Source organism: Chrysochloris asiatica, unplaced genomic scaffold, assembly GCF_000296735.1.
Source record: "Chrysochloris asiatica unplaced genomic scaffold, ChrAsi1.0 scaffold00172, whole genome shotgun sequence".
In the NCBI taxonomy this organism is placed as follows: Eukaryota; Metazoa; Chordata; class Mammalia; order Afrosoricida; family Chrysochloridae; genus Chrysochloris; species Chrysochloris asiatica.
The window spans coordinates 5,108,850-5,131,229 of NW_006408690.1; the positions used below are offsets into that span (position 1 = coordinate 5,108,850).

Sequence of the window (22,380 nt, forward strand, 5' to 3'; positions counted from 1 at the left end):
GGGGTGGGTTTATAGAGTATACCCTTTGGTCGGTTGATGATGCATGGAGGGGATTGGAACCATGGCAATGAAACAATATAGGATGGAATGAACGTAAAACTAAAGTTCTCTCATGTAAACTATCATATAATTCACAACAAAACATGAAAACAAAAAAAGTCAGGTTTATTAAAGTTTAACTTACATACAATAAAGTACAATTGGGGGAGCCTTAACAAATATGTACTGGTTCTGGAACCAAAAGTTCCATCCTGTCCCTTAAAAGCCAATTCTCCCCACACAGGTACACAATAAACAAAATTTTAGTTACCTACTGGATATAGCGTGTTTTAATGTCCAATAACAAAAATTCAGTCCAAATACCAAAAGAACAAAGTCATTCAAGGACCCAAATACAAAATTCACTGGGAAAAAAAGCCAATGATAAAGCAATTCTCAATATGCAGCATGCCAATCTGCAAGCTTGCAGCAAAGCAACTGAATACATTCTTACTAGTCTTCCTTTTCAAATGCCACATTCTTGGTTGGATCTAACAAACATACTTCAAAGGAGCCTCAAACAAGAATACTCAAATACTAGAGAGATTTCTTTACCAAAAACTACTTGGGTTCTAGCACAGATCTACCAAAACTTCCAGGTCTCTTGTAAAAGATTCCCTAGTAACAATGTTACTCTTATAAAGCCCATACAACTTTGGATACACCAAACTTCTGTTAAATTTTGCCAATTAAAATGATAAAACATCATTTATTTGTTCTTTTTCTCATATTCATTACTTGAGCTCAATTTGGGAATACCAAAATAAAATAAGTTTGGCATGTAAATCCCCAAAGTATCTAAGCTACCAGAGGTTTCTACTCTACTGTATTTGAAATATTTTTTATTTTATTGTTATCTCCATAATTTATTTTTATCAGACTTTCTAGACAGAAAAAATAAACACATTTACATGGAAGAGTAGATTTAGCTGAATGGTCCCTACGTTACTTTAATAGTGGTGGTCCAAATGAAGGCACAGTCTTGCGACATTTGAAATTCATATAACTTTATTTAAATGGAAAACACTCTTAATTTAAAAACTGTATTTAGTGAAGATTCTTTTATTACAAATAGCCTAAGAGTACTTCTAGATAAGGCAAAAATATTTCTAGGTTAACAAGAGCAGGTTTGACTTTGGACTTTTATTCTTCAGACAAATTTTACAGAGTAGAGAAAAAATTAAGTTATTTACAGAAAATATCTACATATGTATTCAGAGATACAAATTTGGTGATGGAAAGACTTAAGTATATGGTTGTATCTCAAGCAGTTCTCAAAGAGCTTTGTTAATTTTCTTGGATTTTAAGTGTGTTTTAAGATGCTTCTTCATCCTCAATCTTGGGAACAAAATAGTACTTTAAGTGTCCCATATCAACAATTTTATACTCTACAACAAGTGGTACATCAGCAGACATACTGAGTATAACTGTAGGAGACAATGGTGTGGCTTTTGTAAAGAAGTTCAGGTATCTAAGTGCAAAAGTTAGCTAAACTGGTTCATTCATCTCTATGGTAACTGCCTCCTCCTCTTTATCAACAATACTTGTTTGTGACAATTTAATGTTTCCATTTCCAAGTTCTCCACTTACAGAAAATTTCACTCCATCTTTTGCACAGCAAATAACAACTGCAAATTCACCAGGCATCTTTACCACACAGCTGTACTCCTGCTCTAGAATTCCATGTTGTTCAACATCTAAATCCATTAACTTCATTTCATAATCTGAAACTTTTTCTTGGTTTGGTGCTTCAAATACTAGCACCAAGGTGTCTGCATTATCTTCAGCCCTTATTGTAATGATGTCTTTATTGCCAGCACATTTCAGTATTTTGGACATGCTGGTGAGGTTCACGCCCATGGCTAGGTTGCGGTCATGGCGTTAGGTGTAGAAGCCCTCGGAGCGCAGAGCGAGCAGCGCAAGGGAGACATGGGATGAATCCATACTCTCTGCAGGTTCACGCCACCCACCTGAGCTGATGTCCCAGCAGGCCTCATTGATGAGGTCCCCTTCAGTGCCTCTAACACTTTCTTCAGGATTGAGCCATGGACCAAGTGCGCCTTGAACATGGTGGAGGCGTCTCAACGACGTGGCTACAGGTGGGTAGAAAGTAGGGAAGTCTAGCTGGCTGAGGCCTCACAAGGATCAGAGCCTTCAACTAAAGACCAAAAGGGCCACCCAAAATAGTGTAAAGTTTTAATATAGGTTTAATGAGGTTTTTAAAATTTAATCTATTGCAACTACTGATATATTTGGATTTTATTCCCTATTTAACATTTTTATTTCTATTTATACCCCACTTTTTCCCCATGGACTTTATTTGTTTTACTGTCTCTTTTCTCTCTCTCTTCCCAAACAGTCTACAACACATGTATGCTATATACTCTACAAAGGGTCAATCATATTTATTTTAACACCCCCCAAAAGTTAAACTACATGTTATTATTGTTGTTAAGTGCCATAAAGTCAGTTCCAACTCGTAGCCACCCTGTAGAGGGTTTCCAAAGAGCAGCTAGTGAGTTGGAATTGCCGACCTTGCTGTTTGCAGCCCAGCGCCACACACCAGGACTCCAAACTCTAGCTTAGCCCTACTCATAAACACTACATGGACTTTAAAACACTTCACATTATATCACCTCCCTTCAGACATGCATGATATTGTACACAGACACTGAGTCCCAATAGTTTAATTCTTTTCTTTACAGCTCAAATTTGAGTTTTTACAAATTCACTTATATAAGCAATGCTTGTTCTGCTTTATGTAAATGCTGTTCAATTCCTTCTTAGATCTCAGGTTCTTTTGGAATTCCTCCCCTACATTCATTCTTTACAACTTTCCTTACTGAAAGACTCAGATTGGTAAATTCTTTCAACTTCTGGTTATATTTATTTCAACTTGGTACATGAAAGCAGTTTTACTTTGTCTCAAGTTCTAGATGGTTTACTCTCAGCATTCCTTTGAAGATGTATTTTTACTAGCATGTCTTATTGAAGTTCTTATTTTCCCCTTAGCACTTCTCTAATGATTTGTTTTTTGCAAGAAAGGCTTACGTTTTTGTTGTTGACAGATCTGGTAACATTCTAATCCTCATTCCTAGTGCTTTCTCTCTGAATACTTTTAAGATCTTCTCTTTTCCTTTGGTGTTCTGAAGTTTCATGATAATGCAACTAGGCATGGATTTTCTTTTCAATTTTTTTAAAATTCTATTTTGAGTATGTTGTACTTCCTGCATCCATGAATTCATGTTTGCTTAGTTTTCTAGTGATACAAACTTTGAAGTCATTCTCCTTTAGATATTGGCTCTCCTCTATAGTTTTTAGTTTGTTTGTTTTTTCTGGTTCTCCAACTAAACTTCTTACTATGAGTATTTCTTTAATATTGCTTCTGACACCTTTTTTCTCTATGCTTTCTTGCTACTTTCCTCAGATAGATTTTCAAGTTTCCTAAATCTCTTTTGCTGTCTCTAATGTGAAACTTAAGCCATTAAGTCCATGTACTTTGATTTTTAAATTTTAATTACATTTTTCATTTCTGGAATATTCAGTTTCCACTGAAATATGCCTGCTCATTTTCAATGATCTCTTATAGTGGCTCATCTTTGTATCTTTATTAATTTCTTCCTTTTCAGTTTTTGACTCAGATAATAGACTGAAAAAGGTGTCCTGAAACATGACCATACAATTCTTATATAATAATAACCTTGATAGTGTGCAGTCATCTAAAGTGCAACTGTTGGTCAATCCTGTTCAAAGAAAAGAAGAGTGATGAAAACTGAAGACGCATGGAAACAATGTGTACAATGAATTAATGCACCATGCGACCCCTGAGACCAGAATAACTAGATGGTGCTCAACCACCACTACTAACTGCTCTGAAAGGAGCCACATTAGAAGTTCCGGATAGAGTGGAACAAAACTCAAAACCCTAACAGAGTCCAGGTTTACTAGTCAGAGACAAACTAGTGAAACCATGGGAACAATGGCCTTTAGTCACCCTCCAGACTTGGAACTGAACTTTCCACCATGGTCCAGTTTTCAGTAAAACAACAGATAGGTCTATACGGGGAGCAATAACACTAGGAAGTGTGTTGTATGGCCCTTAAAGCACTCAACTGTTTGAGATCAAAAGGGCAGCATTTATCCTAAGATAAAGTTGAAAGAGGGTTGGGTAAGGAGGAAGAATGGAAACAGGAAACACTGGGAGAAAATGGGATAAGTGATGTTACATGGAGGGGACTGCAATCGATGAGATGAAACAAAAACTATTTGTGAATTGTTGAATGTAAACCTAATGATCTGCTCTGTAAAAGTTCACTCAATTCACACACAAAAAATGAAAATACATACACAATAGTAACCTTGAGGTGGTTTCAAAAAGTTCATGGAAATAGGTAATTAAAAAACTAATGACGTTATTCTATGAACTCTTTGAAGTTCCTTCATACATTATGAGTTAGGTAACAATTGACTTATACAACTTCAGCCTTCCATAATGGTTCCAAAAAAGAAACTGAATCATACAAATTCTAGAAATATCACATTATGCACAAAAATACAAATCAGTAAGTGTCAATTAGGTACCAAGTAATATGTTTAGTCAGCATCAAGAGTACAGTAGAGATATAAGACCAACACAATCCTACTTCCTCAAAGTTTACAATATAATGGGTGAGAGAGTTAATATTAAGCAAGTAATTGTAGATAAACAACAAGTAACTACAACTGTTATAACTTTTTAAATGAATTTTTAAAACATGGGAAAAACAGATGTTCTGTGAGCAAAACAAAATGGGAAAATTAATGAAAAGCAGAAGCAGGAATGTTGGGAAATTTTTGGTATAAGCAACCTCTAATTTTTCTTCCTTTTTAAAATTTTTAATCTCACAGTTCTTTGTTGTGGGAAAAGTCTGTTTTCCCGGCAGTTTTATATTCTAATAGCTGAAGAACACATCACTAGTTGGGCTTGCTGATAATACGTGAAAAGCCGTACAAACTGTGGAATCAAAGGCACTTCAAGTAAGCCTGGAGATAGTTGATCCAAGGAGGGCCTGGTGATTTTGTAGTCCAGTGTTTATCCTACAGGACCACAAAATAAGTATCTGATAGAATCCTAAAATAAACAAATCATTGGCAAACTATGTACATCTTGTTTAAATCTAGATTATGATAGCATAGGATTGCATTGCATGTATATTTTTGTTAATTCTTCCTTTAGACTTTTCATACAGCAGACTTTCTACAACGTTGTCTTTCCATTATGTCTTATCTTATTTTTTGCTCATACAATTGTCCAAAATGAAGATCTTGTGGGAGAGTAAAGAAAGGGAAGGTAGCTGATCTCTTTGTTTCATGCAGTTATTCAAGGATCAAGCATATTTCCATCTAAGTAGCTCTACAACCCCCTAAGCCTTAAAAGTGCTTCCCCGGATACACTCAATGACTTTGCCAAAGTAGCAGTCATCACTATCCCAGCAGCACATGAGAGCATGTGCTAACTTCTTTGCAAATTTCACACACTGCCAGGATTAGGATGATGCAATGTACTTTCACTGGCCTACAGAGAGAATGATGTCACAGGCTTTGGCAACACATTTTCATGAAGTAGCAAGATACCAAATCAAACTGCCCAATCAATTTCAAGAGTATATTTTACCAAAATGCAAGTTAAGACCTTCAATGCACCAGGAATATTTTGGGTTTTATTTAGTAGAAATAAATACAACATCAGATAAAATTTGTGTGGTGCTGTGGGTTAATGTGCTGGACTGCAAAGTCAGTTTGAACCACAAGGTCAGTGGTTCAAGCTCACCAGCTGCTCCTTGGAAACTGACTCAATGGCATTTAACAACAAGATAAAATTTGTGATTTAGACACAAGTACTTTCAAGGTTGGCGGTTCAAACTCACCAGCCATTCCTCGGAAATCCTATACAGGGTTGCTATGGGTCGGAACCGACTGAACGGCACTTAACAACAACAACACTATTGGAATTAACAACGACTATTGGAATTGAGATTGAAGTTGTCAAGGATTTCATTCTTCTTGGATCAACTATCAACACTCATGGAAGCAGCAGTCAAGAAATGAAACGACGTATTGCATTAGGCAAATCTGCTGCACAAGACCTGTTTAAAGTCGTTGAAGAGCAAGGATGTCAGCTTGAGCACTAAGGTATGCCTGACCCAAGCCATGGTATTTCAATAATCTCATATGCATGCGAAAGCTGGATAATGAATAAGGAAGACTGTAGAAGAATTGATGCTTTTGAGTTGTGGTGTTGGAGGAGAAGTGCCATGGGCTGCCAAAAGAACCAACAGGTTGTTTTGGAAGAAGTGAAACCAGAATGCTCCTTGGAGGCCAGGATGGCCAGGCTTCGTCTCTCATTCTTCGGACACATTGTCAGGAGGGACCAATCGCTGGAGTAGGATATCATGTTTGGTAAGGTGGAGGGTCAGAAAAAAAGAGGGAGACCTTTAATGAGATGAATTGGCCATGCGGTAGCATCGATGGACTCAAGCATGGCAACGGTAGTGAGGTTGGCCCAGGATCAGGCAGTGTTTTGTTCTGCTGTGCATAGGGTTGCTATGAGTCGGTACCGACTTGATGGCACCTAACAACAACAACAACATTGGAATTGTACTAACTAATGCTAAAAAAAGTTAAGACCCTATATAATCCTCTCCCACTGCTGATTCATATGGGAAGGGAAGACAGCTCTATGCAACACTTACATAAATCTTGCTTCACTTTAGATTCTTGCTCTACTCAAGACACACACGTATTGTATTTCTAATTCTACAAAAGCAGTTACTGTTGTGGTATCGAGATTCTATCATACTAACTCAGATTATTTGAGTGTAACAAGTACTTGCCAGTAAGCAACAGCAGAAAACATGATTTTTCTGCAAAGTTGCAACTGTTTTTCAAGTTCCAATGAAGAAAAATAAATCTAATAGTAACAAATTCAATATTCTAAAAAAAAAGGCACTCTGAGTTATAGAAATTTACCAATTATAGTACTGATTTGCTCCTCATATACCTAATTACATGTTGGCCAAAATGAGAGTCAGACCAGCATTAAGTCTCATTCTCTACATTTTTCTTTTAGTCACTGCCAACTTTAACACTTTACACTAGTTCCTTATTTTGTCAAAGGGTAAATGCGGCATTTTCTGATTGCCACTAGTAATTCCAACATCAATAAGCAATGAGTGTTTAGTATGGTCAAGACACTGTTCTCAGAACTTCATACGGTCGAACCCCGTAATTCTCTCAAAAATCCTCTGGGAAGTGTCTATGAATATATCCCACATTACAGACCACCTGTACTACAGGTGTGATTGAAACTAAAAAAGATATCCGAATGTTTTTAAAAAATAAAGTATTAAAATAAATGGAGGTAAAGTGGCAAAGGCTCCTTTCTGAAAGGAGATGGCTAAACAGGCTTGTAATGTATACCCTTTGGTTGGTTGATGATGCATGGAGGGGGTTGTAACCACAGCAATGAAATGACATATGATAGGATAAATGTAAAACTAATGTTCTCCCATGTAAACTATCACATAATTCACAATAAAACATTAAAAAAAAAAACAAAAAAAACCTCAAGGTGATAAAAGGAGATGGCCAAGGATGATCAGAACTCAACTAGTAGAAGAAAGAAGAGGAAAAAAAAATGTGTGATACACTACAATTTGATGAACTTGACCTATACTTATGGATGTAGTAGCTTAAAAGAACAAATCTTTACAGCAAGGATCATTCCCACCCCATCTGCACACAAGGTAGACAGGGATGGGTAACTTAGACATTGGCTACCCAAAATGGGGGGGGCTACAAAGGCACTAAGTGACTGGCTTACAAGTTTTCAAGAGGAGCTTAGTTTCAGAAGGTGCAGGGGAATGTAGAATCTCCACTGAGTGGTTTCCAACCTGTCTAGTTGGGGCTGGTGAAAGGAGATGGGGATAAGACTCTTGCGGTTCAGTAGTGAATAACTGCTATCAGGACTGATTGCGATTGTTGCATATGTAAAGGTACATGTTTTGTAACAAAAGGAGGGAAGTGGTTGATCTTATAGTCTAGGAGTGGAGGTCCCTGAGACCATCAAGGGAGAATAGAGGAGTGCGGGACCCTATCCAGAGAAGCAGCAACACCAGAGATGGAGGCAGAGACGATGACGTGGAGAGACAGAGTGGCTGGAGACTCTGGATTCAAGGAGGAGAGGGGCTGTGTGCTGACAGCCAGGGGGCAGGCTTGCAGGGTATACCGTTTGGTTGTTTGAAGGGCTATATATTACTGAGTGCTTCAGTGTACATCCAAAAAAAACAGAGGGAATGGAAGCAAATACTGTTGAATGATGATGCATGGAGGGCATTGATTGTAGTCATTGCAATGAAATGAAATATGGTAGAATGACTGTAAAGGTGATGTTGATGTTCTCCCATGTAAACTATCACTCAATTTACAATAAAAACTTAACAACAACAACAAAAATTCAACTATAAGCTGGAAAATTGATGCTTACAGTTTTCTGGAATTCTCAAGGGCCAGTATTGGTACACTATCAGGAAAAAGGTTCAACAATCAACAGTATTCATTACAATGCAATGCTCACTGAAGAGCTGAAGCCTAAATTTGGGGTTAAACACAGAGGATTGCTATCCAAGGGTATTATGATCTTGCATGGCAATGCATGTCCACACACCTCTGCCCACACCGTTGACACTCTGCAAAAACTTCATCTTGAGATGGTAAAGCATTCTCTCTATAGTCCTGATCTTCCTTCATCAAGCTTTCAGCTGTTTGGTCCCCTGAAAGCAGCTCTTCGAGGATGAAGATTCACCTCTGATTAAGTGAAAACAGCTCAGCCTAAAACACTTTTTAATAAGGGAATATAAAACTCAGCCTAAAACATTTTTTAATAAGAGAACATAAAAGATTGTTTAACAGATAACAAAATGTATTGAAAAGCAAGGTGATTATGTAGAAAAATGATGTATTTGTCTTTTCTAAAAGTTGATTAAAATAAATTCTACAGTCAGAGTGCAAAAAAAAAAAAAAAAAGGAGACGGTCTACAGAGAAGAAATTGCTGGATTAGAATGAAAAGTAAGCAGGGAAGGAACACTGGAGGTACAAGGGAGAGAAAGATGCACACAGGCAAGGGGTCAAAAAAAAGGCAGATCTTATAAAGCAGTAAAATCATGGCAAAACTTAATCTTTTGATTTTTAATTTTTAAAAAATTAAGTTTTTCACAATAACTTAATCTCGCATATTTTCTGTCTTTTTGCGGGGCATGGAGGGATGCCGTCTTGGCCTAACTTTGAAGATTTGCTAGAAACCTTCCAGTTTCCCTTCTTGAGAAGCTTATTAAGTCTACATTCCAACCATTTCCTTTATTGGTTCTCACACTATACTCTACACCACTATACTCATACACTCAACTCTTATCACTCTGAGGCCAGGTTCCAAACAACCATAACCAGGAATCCATGTAATTATTCAATCCCCAGGAATCCTATTAAACCCAGATAAACACAAGTCACCTGCCACATCCAAGCCATTTCCTAGGGGTCAAGCTTGCTGTTAACCTGTTCCCACATGCAATCCCTAAGCAGCCCTGAATGGCATCCGTCTCTCATTTGGAGCTATATATGACTGAATCAGCCAAGTGTCTTTGTCTTGTGTAACATCTTTCCAAGAACCTACTGTTGCATGCTGTGGAGTCAGTTCCAACTCACAGCAACCCTGTTTATTAGGGTTTACAAGGAGTGGCTGGTTGGTTTGAACAACTGGCCTTGTGATTAGCAATCCAGTGCTTATCCTATAGCACCACATATAATCCCTACCTAATGTCTTATCATTATGAGACAATAATTAGAGGAGTCATGAAGCCAGAAAAGCTATTCTGGCACACTACTAGCCCATAATACACAGCTATCTCCTCCTAAAAGTACTGGGAAACTCATTTTATTTAGACTTGAAAATATGTTTTTTTTAAAAAAAGGAGGAAGGTAAAAGAAGAGAGGGAGAGCATAAAGCTATACTGAAACACAATGACAATACACCAGAAAGATGACCAGAGAACATACGAAAACCACAACCTACTATTTCAAAATCAGTTAATGGAAATAAAAAGTACGCAGATTGAAAGCAATTCCAGAATAGCATGATCTGAGGTAGACAAAGTTCAGAAATTAGGTGATTAGAAAACATGATGCTTTTTTAGAAATTAAAAAAGCTGGAACATGCAAGGATATAAAAATACTTTTTAAGTAACAAACATTAAACTAGAAGAAATGGAAGATCATAGATATGGAAAGTTACAGTAAGAGAAATTTACAATTTCTCCTACAACCAATAGTTTGCCTTCCAAATTTCTTTGCATAGATGAGTGACTGCCTCCAGTGGTGCATCAGTTTGTTGAAAGGTTTCAATTTGTCCATCAATTCCCAGAGCCCTTTTCTTTACCAATGCCTTCAGTGCACCTGGGACTTCTTCCTTCAGTATCATGGCTATTGATCATATGCTACCTCTTGAAATAGTTGAACATCAACCATTTATTGCAAGTTGAAATTTGGATTTTTTCTTCAGCTCTGTCAGCTTGAGAAATGCTGACAGTATGATGTTAAAAGCATAGAATTAGCATGCTTTTACTAGTTAAAAGCATAGAACTAAGACTAGTACGATGTTAAAAGCATAGAACCTTGAGTCTGACCACTTGGTTTCAAAGCCCAGCTCCACCTCGTAACTGGCTTGTATAACCATAAGCATGTGAATGCTTTGTTCTTCCATTCTTTACAATGGAAATAATAATTACACAATATCTCTCAGGGCTGCTGGAAGAACTAAATGTATTTAAAATTCACACAGTGCATGGCACATAGTAAGCAATAAATAAACAAGGTTTCTTGTGTTTATTTAGCCTCAGAAAGATTCTATAGTGTACTCATAGAATAAAACAAGGATGCTATGAAAAAGAAACAGTTCAAACAGAGAAAAGTTATTGCAAGAAAATTAAAAAATAGAGTTGGAAAGTCAAAATTGAGGACATTTCTCAAAAAGCAAACTCAAATATAAAAATTAAGCTACTATTCCAGAAAGACCAATATCCACCACAGAAGAAGTGCCAGAAAGATGGAAGGAAAAAGGAATGAGGGAATAAAACATTTATTGGTCAAACAAATAAGATGTGTAGAACATGAGACTCCAGAATAAAAGGGTCCATAAGATGTATGTTGCCGTTGTTATGTGCTGTCGAGTCAACTCCAACCCATGGCGACCCTGTATAAGGTTTCTGAGGAGCAGTTGGTGAGCTTGAACCACTGACCTTGCAGTTCAAATGACTTTGCAGTCTGCTGCATTAGCCCACAGCACTACACCAGGACTCCATGAGTGTAAGATAAATTAAAATGACTGGAGAACAGATAGAGCACACCCAGACACTAATGCCTGTCACTGTGAAATGTTTCCCTCATCCCTAAGCTGGTTAACTCTTAAGCATTGTTCAGATCTCACTTACTAGCTCAGCGGCCACTTCTTAAACAAACGTTCCTGGAACAGAGTCAAACATCATGCTCCCTCCATTATATACTTTAAGCACCATAAACCTGTCCACATCACCTTTAAAAATGTACACATACTTAAGTGATTATTTTATTATTGACTCCAAGAGTTAGATGACTGAAGACTACCATGTCTTTTTTCTACCATCATGTCCCCATTCCCTAGCACAGTATACAATAAACATCTAAATATTTTATAGAAATAGACCATATATTAAAATGACTTATTCCTTAGAAATGTAAAACATGATTGATCATAAATACGGCTACCATAAAGTTCTTTACATAACGTAAGAAAATCTCACAAGTTTTTCACACTACTTTGCCCTGAATTTCGTTCTTTTGACATTTAACCCATCAGTGATGCAATGGACAAGTTCCTTGTGAAAGGCGTTAAGATTTCCTAAAGCAAAGAGCACCATCTAGTGGAAGCTCATACAGTTAAAAAGATATTCAGATGATAATATAAATTTACTAAGCATACAATTTACAGCCTCGGAAACCCTGTACAGGGTCGCTATGGGTCGGAACCGACTCAACGGCACATAACAACAACAACAAACATACAATAGTAAGCTGCCAATCAATTTAAATTCCAAGGTGCACATTAACTTTGTCAAGTAATGAAACCAAAGTTTGAGCATCTGTATAAATTAAAATACACTGATTTAAACTAATGAAATTAATAGCAATTTTTAAAGTTAGTTAGGAGAGGATTACATTTGTACCAAAACAAAAATGTAAAATTTACAAAGTTTTGACATTAAGGAAATAAATACTAAGTTTTTACTACAACTATCAGATCAATGGAGTCTTGGTGTGAAGCTGCAGAATAATGTGCATTCGACTGCAAGGTCAGTTTAAACTGCAAGGTCGACGCTTCAAACTTACCAGCTGCTCCTCGGAAACCCTACACAGGGTCACTATGAGTTGAAACCGACTCAATGGCCCTTAACAACAACTATCAGATCAATAACAACCATTTACAAGCAGCTAAGCTAATGGGATGTTGATAAATTGCATTTATTTTTAAGTACTTCACTCACCACCATCACCAGGCTATATTTGCCAAACAACTGAAACATAACATAGTGAACATAAAAATATTTATTAAGTATGTTACCCTGAGGAAATTAAAATCTATTAACATTTAGTGGCTAATGGCAATTCCCTTTCCATGTTCTCTAGGAACACTGTTCTGCCCCAGGTGGGCAAATCTGGTATATCACCAGCCAGCCACCTCGGGGAACATGGGGCAAAGATGTAGCAAATAGCATTGTTGTTGTTGTTAAGTGCCGTCGAGTAGGTTCTGACCCATAGCGACCCGTACAGGGTTTCCGAGGGTGTAAATCTTTACGGGAGTAAAAAGCCTCATCTTTCTCCGGTGGAGCAGCTGGTAGTTTCGAACCGCTGACTTTACGGTTCACAGCCCGATTCGTAACCACTACGCTACCAGAGCTCCGCATACTGGTTCTTTAAGCTGAGCAGTGACACACTCCTCTGTTCACAGTTTACTGATGGGAGGGAGGGAAGGGAGGGAGGGATGGAGGGAGGGAGGAAGGAAGGAAGGAAAGGAAGGTAGGAAGAAAGAAAGAACAAAGGACAGAAAAGACAAAATCAAAGTGGATGATTTGAAATTACTTTTATTTCACATGTTGTTGTTAAGTGCCATTGAGTCAATTCTGACCCATAGCAACCCTGTATAGGGTTTCCAAGGAGTGGTTCAAATGACTCTGCGTCTGACACATTAGTCCACAACACCACAAATTTCACTATGAATTTTTAATAAATATGTATTGATGTCTTGGTTCACAATATTTTTGAAACTTTTAAAAACACATTAATTTGAAAATGTTAAATATTTTCTAGACATTTTACTTGAAAATATAAAGAAAATCACGCTAAATAATTTCTCTCATTTAATAGAATTTTTTTTCATAATATGATCACCTAAGAACATCATTAATTCCTACTATCTTTACTAAAACCTTCTTCGCTGTCATTTATTTTTAATAAAGATTACATAACTTACGCAACAACATCAGCCAATCAAGAGACAAGTAATTAACAACCAAACTATATTTAGTCAATCACTGAGGACCATTTAGGATATTTCAATAAGCAAATCCAATGGGATGTGAGCATCTATTACTCTGTCCCATACCAGACACTCGGGCATTTCTGAAATGATTGGAAACCCAACTGTTTGGGCAAGAAAAAGCCTTTAATCAATTAATCTGTCTTAAACATCTATTAACACGTTTAGGAATGTGGACTGTACAGGGATAAAGATTCTATTCTAAAAGAACTTTACTCATTGGATTGTTGTTGTTGTTAAGTGCCATTGAGATGACTCCAACTCACAGCGACCCTGTATAGCATTTCCAAGGAGCGGCTGGTGAGCTTGAACTGCCAACCCCATGGTTCACACCGACTTGGATAACTGTACTCATAACTGCATGATTGAAAAAAGAAGTCCAATGACTGCGAGTCAATTCTGAATCATGGCGACCCTATAGGACAGAGTAGAACTGCCCACATAGGGTTTCCAAGGCTGGATGTGCTGGATTGCAATGTCGGTTTGAACCACAAGGTTAGCGGTTCAAGCTCACCAGCTGCTCCTGGAAACCCTATACAGAGTTACTATGAGTCGGAACTGACTTGGTGGTACTTAACAACAATCTTTGCGGAGCAGTCCTGGTATGGTGCTGTAGGATAAGCACTGGACTATTAACCACAAGGTCAACAGTTCAAATCCATCAGTCGGTTCTTGGAAACCCCAGACAGGGTTGCTATAAGTTGGAACCTACACCACAGCACACAACAACAATCTATACAGAAGTAGACTGCCTCCTCTCTATCCCCATGGAGTAGGTGGTGGGCTCGAACCACACTAACTTTTCTAGTTTATGTGAAGCGCTTTAACCACTGTTCCACCAGGGCTCCTCTAATTGCATTATCCACTGCTGTAGAGTCAATACCAACTTAATAACAACCCTACAGAACAGAGTAGAACTTTTCCATAAGGTTTCCAAGTCTATACATTTTTATAGACACAGATTGCTTATCTTCCTCTCACATAGCAGCTGGTGGGTTTGAACACCCAACCTTTCAGTTAGCTGCCTAACACTTCGCCCACTAACAAAGATTCCTTATAATTGTACTGCTGTTGTTGTTAATGCCACACCAGGACTCTTATAATTGGACTAGGTGCTTAAATACATTATACAAGCTCTTTTAACCAGAAGAGAACATTACATCAGTGGAAAACCACTCCACAGGATGCCTCTGGACCAACATAGAAAAATAACCAGGTCTACAAGGTGGCTGAGGATACATATACCAACTCACAAGCCACTCCTTGGAACCCTTATACAAGTCGCTATGAGTCAAAATCGACTCGCCGGCACTTAAGAAGAAGACTCACTGGACTCCTGAAGTCGTGGTGTGGCACACTGAAGGCTAGGCACTGGACCTCTAACTACAAGGCTGGCAGTTCAAACCCACCAGCATTCCTTGGAAACCCTATAAACAGTTGTTATGAAGCAGAACCAACTTGATGGCACTTAATGACAACCACAAGAAATCACTAAACAAAATCAAACCCAGTTCATTGCTAATGAGTCAATTCTGACTTTAGGCGACCCCATGTGTTTCAGAGTAGAACTGCTCCACATGGTTTCCTTGGCTGTAATTTTCACATTATCAGTTTGCTAGGCTTTTCTTCCACGGAAGAAAGGGTGGGTGGGTTCAAAACACCAACCTTTAGATTAGTAGCTGATCATAAACCACAACACCACCTAAGGACCATTTGGATTGGACAAAAAATTTTTTTAAAGATGCATTTTACTTCCATGTTTAAGACAGGGGCAACACTTTTTTTGTGGTTAAGTATATCAGAGTGCAGTAACCATATACTGTTGTTGTTGTTAAATGCCATCACTCTGACTCACAGCAACCCTGTGTAGGATTTACAAGGAGTAGCTAGTGGGATTTAACTGCCAACTTTGTGGTTAGCAGTTCAGTGTTTAGCCTACAGCACCACATTCAGGACTCCAAATATACTAGGAGATGCATATAAACAAAATCCAGTTATCAAAATATAAAGTAACTGCTACAAATCAAACAAGAAAAAGATGAATAAGCAAAAAGAAAACCAAGCAAAGGATACAAAAGGGCACCAAAAAGGAAACTGGAATGGCCCATAAGTATATGTTCAACTCTTAAATGCAAAAGTAAAACAGAGACAACCTTTCAAATTTATTCTATTGGCAAACACTAAAGTCTAGCAATTTCAAGTGGTCACATGGATGTGAGGCAATTGGAGCTTTTCTTATGCTGGTGGGAGTTTGAAGTAGTTCAATCACTTAGAGGAGCAGTCACCTAGAAATACGAGATGCACATCTTTATTCCCCAGCAACTCCCCTCCTCTTAAGCATAATACCTAGACAAGCCATTACATATGTGCACACAAAAGTTATTTACTACACTGTTACAAAAAGTGCAATGTAGACAAAAGCTATTTCCAGAAGGAAACTTTTAAAAAATGTTTTATTATGAATTATGTGATAGTTTACATGGGAGAACATTAGCTTTACATTCATCCTATTGTATATCGTTTCATTGCCATGATTACAATCCTCTCCATGCATCATCAACCAACCAAAGGTATACCCTACAAGCCTAGGTCTGTCCCCCCAGCCCCCAAGTTGTCAGCACAGAGCCCCTCTCCCTCTCTGGGTCTAAAGTCTCCAGCCACTCCATCTCTCCATGTCACCATCTCTGCCTCCATCTCTTGCATCACTGCTTCTCTGGGTAGGGTCCCGCTCTCCACTCTTCTCCCTTGATGGTCCCAAGATCTCCGCTCCTAGACTGCAAAGTCAGTCACTCTCCTCCTTTTGCTACAAAAATCACCTTTACGTTTCCAACCCTCACAGTTAGTCCTGATAACAATTATTCATTATTGTATCACAAGAGACCTATCCCCATCTCCTTTCATTAGCCCTGCCCAAACAGATTGGATACTACTCAGCGGAGAGTCTACCTTCCTCTGTGCCCTCTGGATCTAGGCTCCCTCTTGAAAGCTTGTAAGCCAGTCACTTCTTGCCTTTGTAGCCCACCCCTCCCCCCATTTTGGGTAGCCAATGTCCAAGTTGCCCATCCCTGTCTACTCTGTGTATGGAGGGGGTGGGAATGATCCTTGCTGTAAAGATTTGTTCCCTCTTTTGAGCTACTGCATCCATAGGTGGAGGTCAAGTACATCAAATTGTACCAGAGTACTCTTTTTATCCTCTTCTTTCTTTTTCTAGTTGAGTTCTGGTCATCCAGTCATTGAAGCCAGGTCAAGTGGGTATTATCTGCAAGTGTGTGTGTTCTTGTGCATATGCCCTCTCTTCTTACCAGCTGGACACTTCTCTCTCCACTCTAGTCCTCTGTGGCTATGTCACTGACTCTCAGCCAGAGAGTAGCCAGGTCTTGCCACACTGCTGGCCAACCAGGTCTCCACCCAGGCTTCACAGGAGTCTATTGAACGTTGTAAGACTTGGCTCGCAGCTTCATTGTGGTTTTTCCCTCACTTCCCCTTATCAGTGACAAACGTGGTCACCAATCAGGGCGTGTATTCCCACTGAGTCTTAATCTTGGAAGTGGGTTTGTTCTGAGGGGACCCCACCACTTGGCTTGATGTCTCCTGGGCCAGCAACTTGCTTGTTCTAGTAGTAATCAGTAGGTCTGCCTTTATTGTTTTGTATTTTTCCTGCTGGTCTTTCTTTCATGAAGTATCTTCTGTTCTTCTAGCCGCTCCTGACTGGTCCACTTGTCCTTTCAAGTGGAAATTTCCCCCCTCAGAAGATCAGAAGGAAACATTTGTACCCACAGGACAATGTTCAATGTAACAGTCCCTTAATAACAACAAAAATAGATGATTTGTGATTTAGTCACATAGTGCCATAGAATTCAAGTGAATTCGAGCAATGTGAATGACGTAAATCTCAGTAATAAAATGTTAAACAAAAAAAGTAAACTTTAGAAAAGATGAATATGTTAAGTATGATTCCAATAAAAAGTTTTAAAACATATAGTATTTCATACAGCTTGTGGATACAAATTCAAGATGACAGGTGAGGAAGGAGAATGGGAAAATGGAGGGGCACTCTGGAATGCAACAGAATCTGTAATATTTCATTTCTTAAGCAGTGTAGTAAATACATGGGTGTTCGATATTGCTCTGCCTTTTTTACATGCCCCGACATTCATGGAGTCTTGGTGTGGTGCTATGGGTTAATGTGCTGGACTACAGAGTTGGTTTGAACCACAAGGTCTGTAGTTTAAGCTCACCGGTTCAAGCTCACCAGCCGCTACTCAGAAACCGTGTATCGGGTCACTGTGAGTCAAAATCAGCTGATGGCACTTAACACCAACAATCAAGACCATTCACAACCTTTGTAAAGTTAAGGAAAAGTTTGCAAACAATTCTAATCAACTAAAGAACTTCTAGAAGAATTTCTCATCACAGACTACATTAAAATGCATTGCAATTTTACAGAGTGAAAAAAGGAAATATAGAAAAAACAAAAGTTTATGATAGCAAGCAGTCCTGGAGTGGTGCTATAGGATAAGGACTGGACTGCAAGGTCAGCAGTTCAAACTCACCTGCTGCTACTCAGAAACCCTATACAGGGTTCCTATGAGTAGGAAACGACACTCGATGGCACTTAACAACAATGACAAAAAGGCACAAAACATCTTCCTAAGAAGACATTAATGTAGTCAAAGGGACAGAGAAAAGAATTGTGCAAACACTGCCCTACAACACTGAACATGGTAAGAAAAAAGAAACTGAGGAGGATAGCAACAATAGTAATATGGACTTACAAAGTACAGACACTGTTTAAAGCATTCGCATGTACCAAGTCATTTAATCCTCATAACAAGCATACAGGCAGGTACTATTATACCTTCACCTCCCCACATTTATACATAAGGGAGTCACAGTTAAGCTAAATTAAAAAGATAGAAGTGAAAAAGGAAGAATCTGAGCCCACGTAATATAGCTCCACAGTCCCAGTTCTGAATCAACATTTCAGACACCCCTTTGCAATAGGGGAGAACTTGGGTTTCTGTAAACATAAAATGACACTCAATCTTTTGATTGTCCATTATTAAGATGATATAAAAGAGCTGAGTAGACAAACACAAATATGAAATGAGAAAAACAGTGAAAAGATACGGAGAGGAGGGAAAGCCAAAAGAACAAAAGAGGCAGCTAATGGTGTTAACTTGATCTGAATGAATTATGACAGTTGTCCAGAAAGTATAAAATTCCTCCCTCTAGAAGTCATTTTCATCTCCTACAGACACATAATGGACTCACTCTTTTATTTACTTGGAGATTACCGAGTGCCTAAAGTAGCAAACTAACCCTCAAAAGAATATCTAGCCCCTCCTTCCAAACAGAGTTTACACAGAACCTTTGTTTATTGACTTAGATTTCTGGAATAGACTCCAGAATCACTATTCAATATGGTGACTAGGTCTCTAAGCCACCCACAGAAGATTGCTTAATTCGATGATGAGAAATTCCATAGGCTACACAGTTTCTTTCTGGGTTTTCTTCCTATCATGGCATAAACAATCTTCCTACCATGGATACACTATATTTCTCTATTACACACATGAGAAACTGGAACATAAATATCAAATGCTAAAATTATCACAATTCAGTTGCATATTTAACAGATCATTTTAATAAAGTAAAATAAAAGAAACATGACTCGAGAGTTATCGAGAGCAAGTGCTGTGGATTTCTTTTTCCTTAAATAATTTACTTTCAATGAAACAATTACAGGGTATTTATTTTATTTTAAAGATTGCACAGTAATCAGTGGTAAAATGTGCTTTGAGAACCAATTAGGAATGTCAGGATGCACTACCTCACACCTTCCTGGCAACAGGACATGGACTGCCACCAACTCTGGCATTAGAGCCAGGGCTCCAAAAATAGCAAAGTTTAGAGACTGGTGAGATAAAGAAAGATGATCCTGGAAGCCAGAGCTGCAAATACACAGTTCATTAATCCAGTTATTCTCCTACAAGCTCTGCAAAATGCAGAATAGCACAATCGCTTCCACAAAGTTGGGTGAGAGTTACCTATTTTTTGACTCCATTGATTTTAATGTATGAACTATTCTTAAGTCAGATGTCTCTAGGTAGGAATTTCCTCTCATGAGATTTTTGTACACCATGTAGTCTCTATTATTAAATTATGAATAAATGCAAATTAAGATGATTATTTTGAAGCTAAGCCTATTTGAAAACCTATCTAACTCTGATAGTAACTTCCAAAAGACATTGCTCAGTTAGATAAAATGCAAACCATTTCAGTATAGCGGAGCCTTGTCAAGTATTCACAAACCAAGCTTCTAGTCATTGAATCCCTAGTCCCAAGCAAACCTCTAAAAAGGGCAACATATGGTCACTGTTTTGAAAGTATGAGTTACAAAGGCAACAATTTTACTCAGGGTCTTAGGAATTCATATCTTCAGCAGACTTTACATGCTTCTGGGTCTGAAAAAATGTAAACTATAACGTCAGAAATAACTTTGTCTGGCTTCTCCTACAGGGCTGACTGGACAATTACCTTTGATTGTCCAAGGAGCATTACCAGCTGCTGATACCCAATTCTCCACTCTGTCAGACCAGGTGGCCACGGATCATTCACAATGTCTGGCTGTCTTTTCCTTTTTCTCCTACCCAAGGCAAATGGTATTTCAGAGGCAAGTAATATAACCTCCCCAAAGGGTTTCTTCCCTGAACTTAACACCACCTCATCCCTCCCAAAACAGTACAATTTGCTTCTAAAGAACCCTATACTGGCAAGTATCTTAAAAAAAATCTTTCAGTCTTGAATCTGATTTACTACTATGTAAATATCATTTTTATCCCCAGTATGCTGCATTGCTCTGTTTCTAAATTTTAGAAAGAAAAGAATTTAAAATGCTTGAGCAGAAAAAAATTATAGAAAACATTGCTCAAAAAAGTATCTTTCTCCATTTTTTTAAAAGATGTATCAATTGTCCTGAAAATAACATCTACTTTCCAAGAAAATCTCCTGGTGCTAATTATTATGGCAGCACCTCACTAAAAGACAGGGATTAATTCACAGGGGTTGTAGAACAATTACCCTTCTCTGTTTCCTATCATCACACATCAACAGTGCCACAATACAGTAACAGAGGATTACAGCTAAACAAGCTCAAAGCCTCACACTGTATTTAAGGTGGAGTGTTCTGAGAAACCTAAATAGACCTTTGGTATCTACAACTAAGGCAAACCATAATCACAACCTAACTTTACACGTTAGTGAAATTTTTACCTCAGTTCTTATCACTGAATATCATGTCAGGAAGTCAACAAAAAATTAATACGCAAGGGAAGGCAGGAAAAAGCACAGTCTGAAGTAGCACTGCTGTGGATATGCACTGGACTGCTAACCACAAGATCAGTAGTTCAAATCTACCAGCAGTCATCAGATACCCTATACGGGGTCGCTATGAGTCAGAACCAACTCAACAGATATTAACAACAACAACAAAGATCCCAGAGCACTAAAATACAAGGACATTAGAGGAATTTCAAGCCCTTGGTATCTAAAATGAACGCAAACCATAATCACAGCCAAAAGCCTAGCCAGACTGACATAAAACTTCACTCTTTATTGATTTTTTTCCTTCAGTTCGTATCACTAGAAATACTGTGTCTGAACTTCAACAAAAAATTACAAAGCATAAGAAGGCAAGAAAAAGCACATTGAAGATGCAAAGCAAGCAAGAGAATTAGAATCAAATAGCAGAGATTGATGAAATACAATCAGGGTTCCTAGAGACATTACTACAATGGAAACTTTTAAACCAATATCTCTCATGAGCACAAACACAAGCATTTTCAACAAGAAAAACACAAAATGACAAATGCTAGCCAGTGTATGGAAAGACTGGAATCTTCATAACACTGCTGACGGAACTGTAAAATGGTACAACCACTGTGGGAAATAGCAAGACACTTCCTTAAAAACTTAGAACTAGAAATCCCATCAAAAAGTATACAAAGGGGCTTCAAAAAGTGTGTGGAAAACTGGAATTAAAAGCTAAGGAAGGATAAAGGTGGATGATATACTTTGTCTGTTTTACTTTGCTCTGATTTTCTTTTTTTCTTTAGTATCTGGTAATTGGCGCACTCACTGTTTGCTCACCTCCATTCTGGTGAATAGAGGGAGAGCCTGAGCCAAGTTGCCACCCCCCACACTCACTTCTGGTGGGTACTTCTGCCACAAATGCACACAGATATTTACCCCAAGCTGAGGCGCTGGATCTATTTCCTTTTGGTTCTGTTCTTTATCACGGGAAAGAGGAGAGTGTCTGAAAGAGTTTAAAGGCAAAATCTCTTGGGCAACGTTGAAGGCAGGAACTTAAGACATTAAATACATACTTATATTAAGTGACTGCAGTATTCAGCCCTTGTTTTAGTTGGTGTTATTTCCTTTTCTTTCTTTTCTTTTCTTTTTTTTTTTTTTTAACCCAAATGGTGTTGTTTTGCTGTTATATAGCACCCTTTCTGCCTTAGGAGGACTCTTTGTCTCCCTATATTACACAAGAAGAGTCAGCAACCGCTGCCATATAGCCAAGTTACAATCACACTCTATAAAACACCAAAACCCAATACCAGCAAGAACCAATACCAGCTGCCATATACCAGGGAAACAGACAACACCTGTGAAAGTT

The 22,380-nt window shown here is 38.2% G+C and overlaps 1 protein-coding gene and 1 pseudogene across 1 annotated transcript in view; both read right to left on the bottom strand.

The window, feature by feature from the left end:
• Positions 1–22,380, bottom strand: part of MPP7 (membrane protein, palmitoylated 7 (MAGUK p55 subfamily member 7)) — a 181,508-nt gene that overhangs the window by 130,727 nt on the left and 28,401 nt on the right. The gene's annotated exons all lie outside the window — the stretch shown is intronic.
• On the bottom strand, positions 1,354–2,108 carry LOC102842547 (annotated as a pseudogene).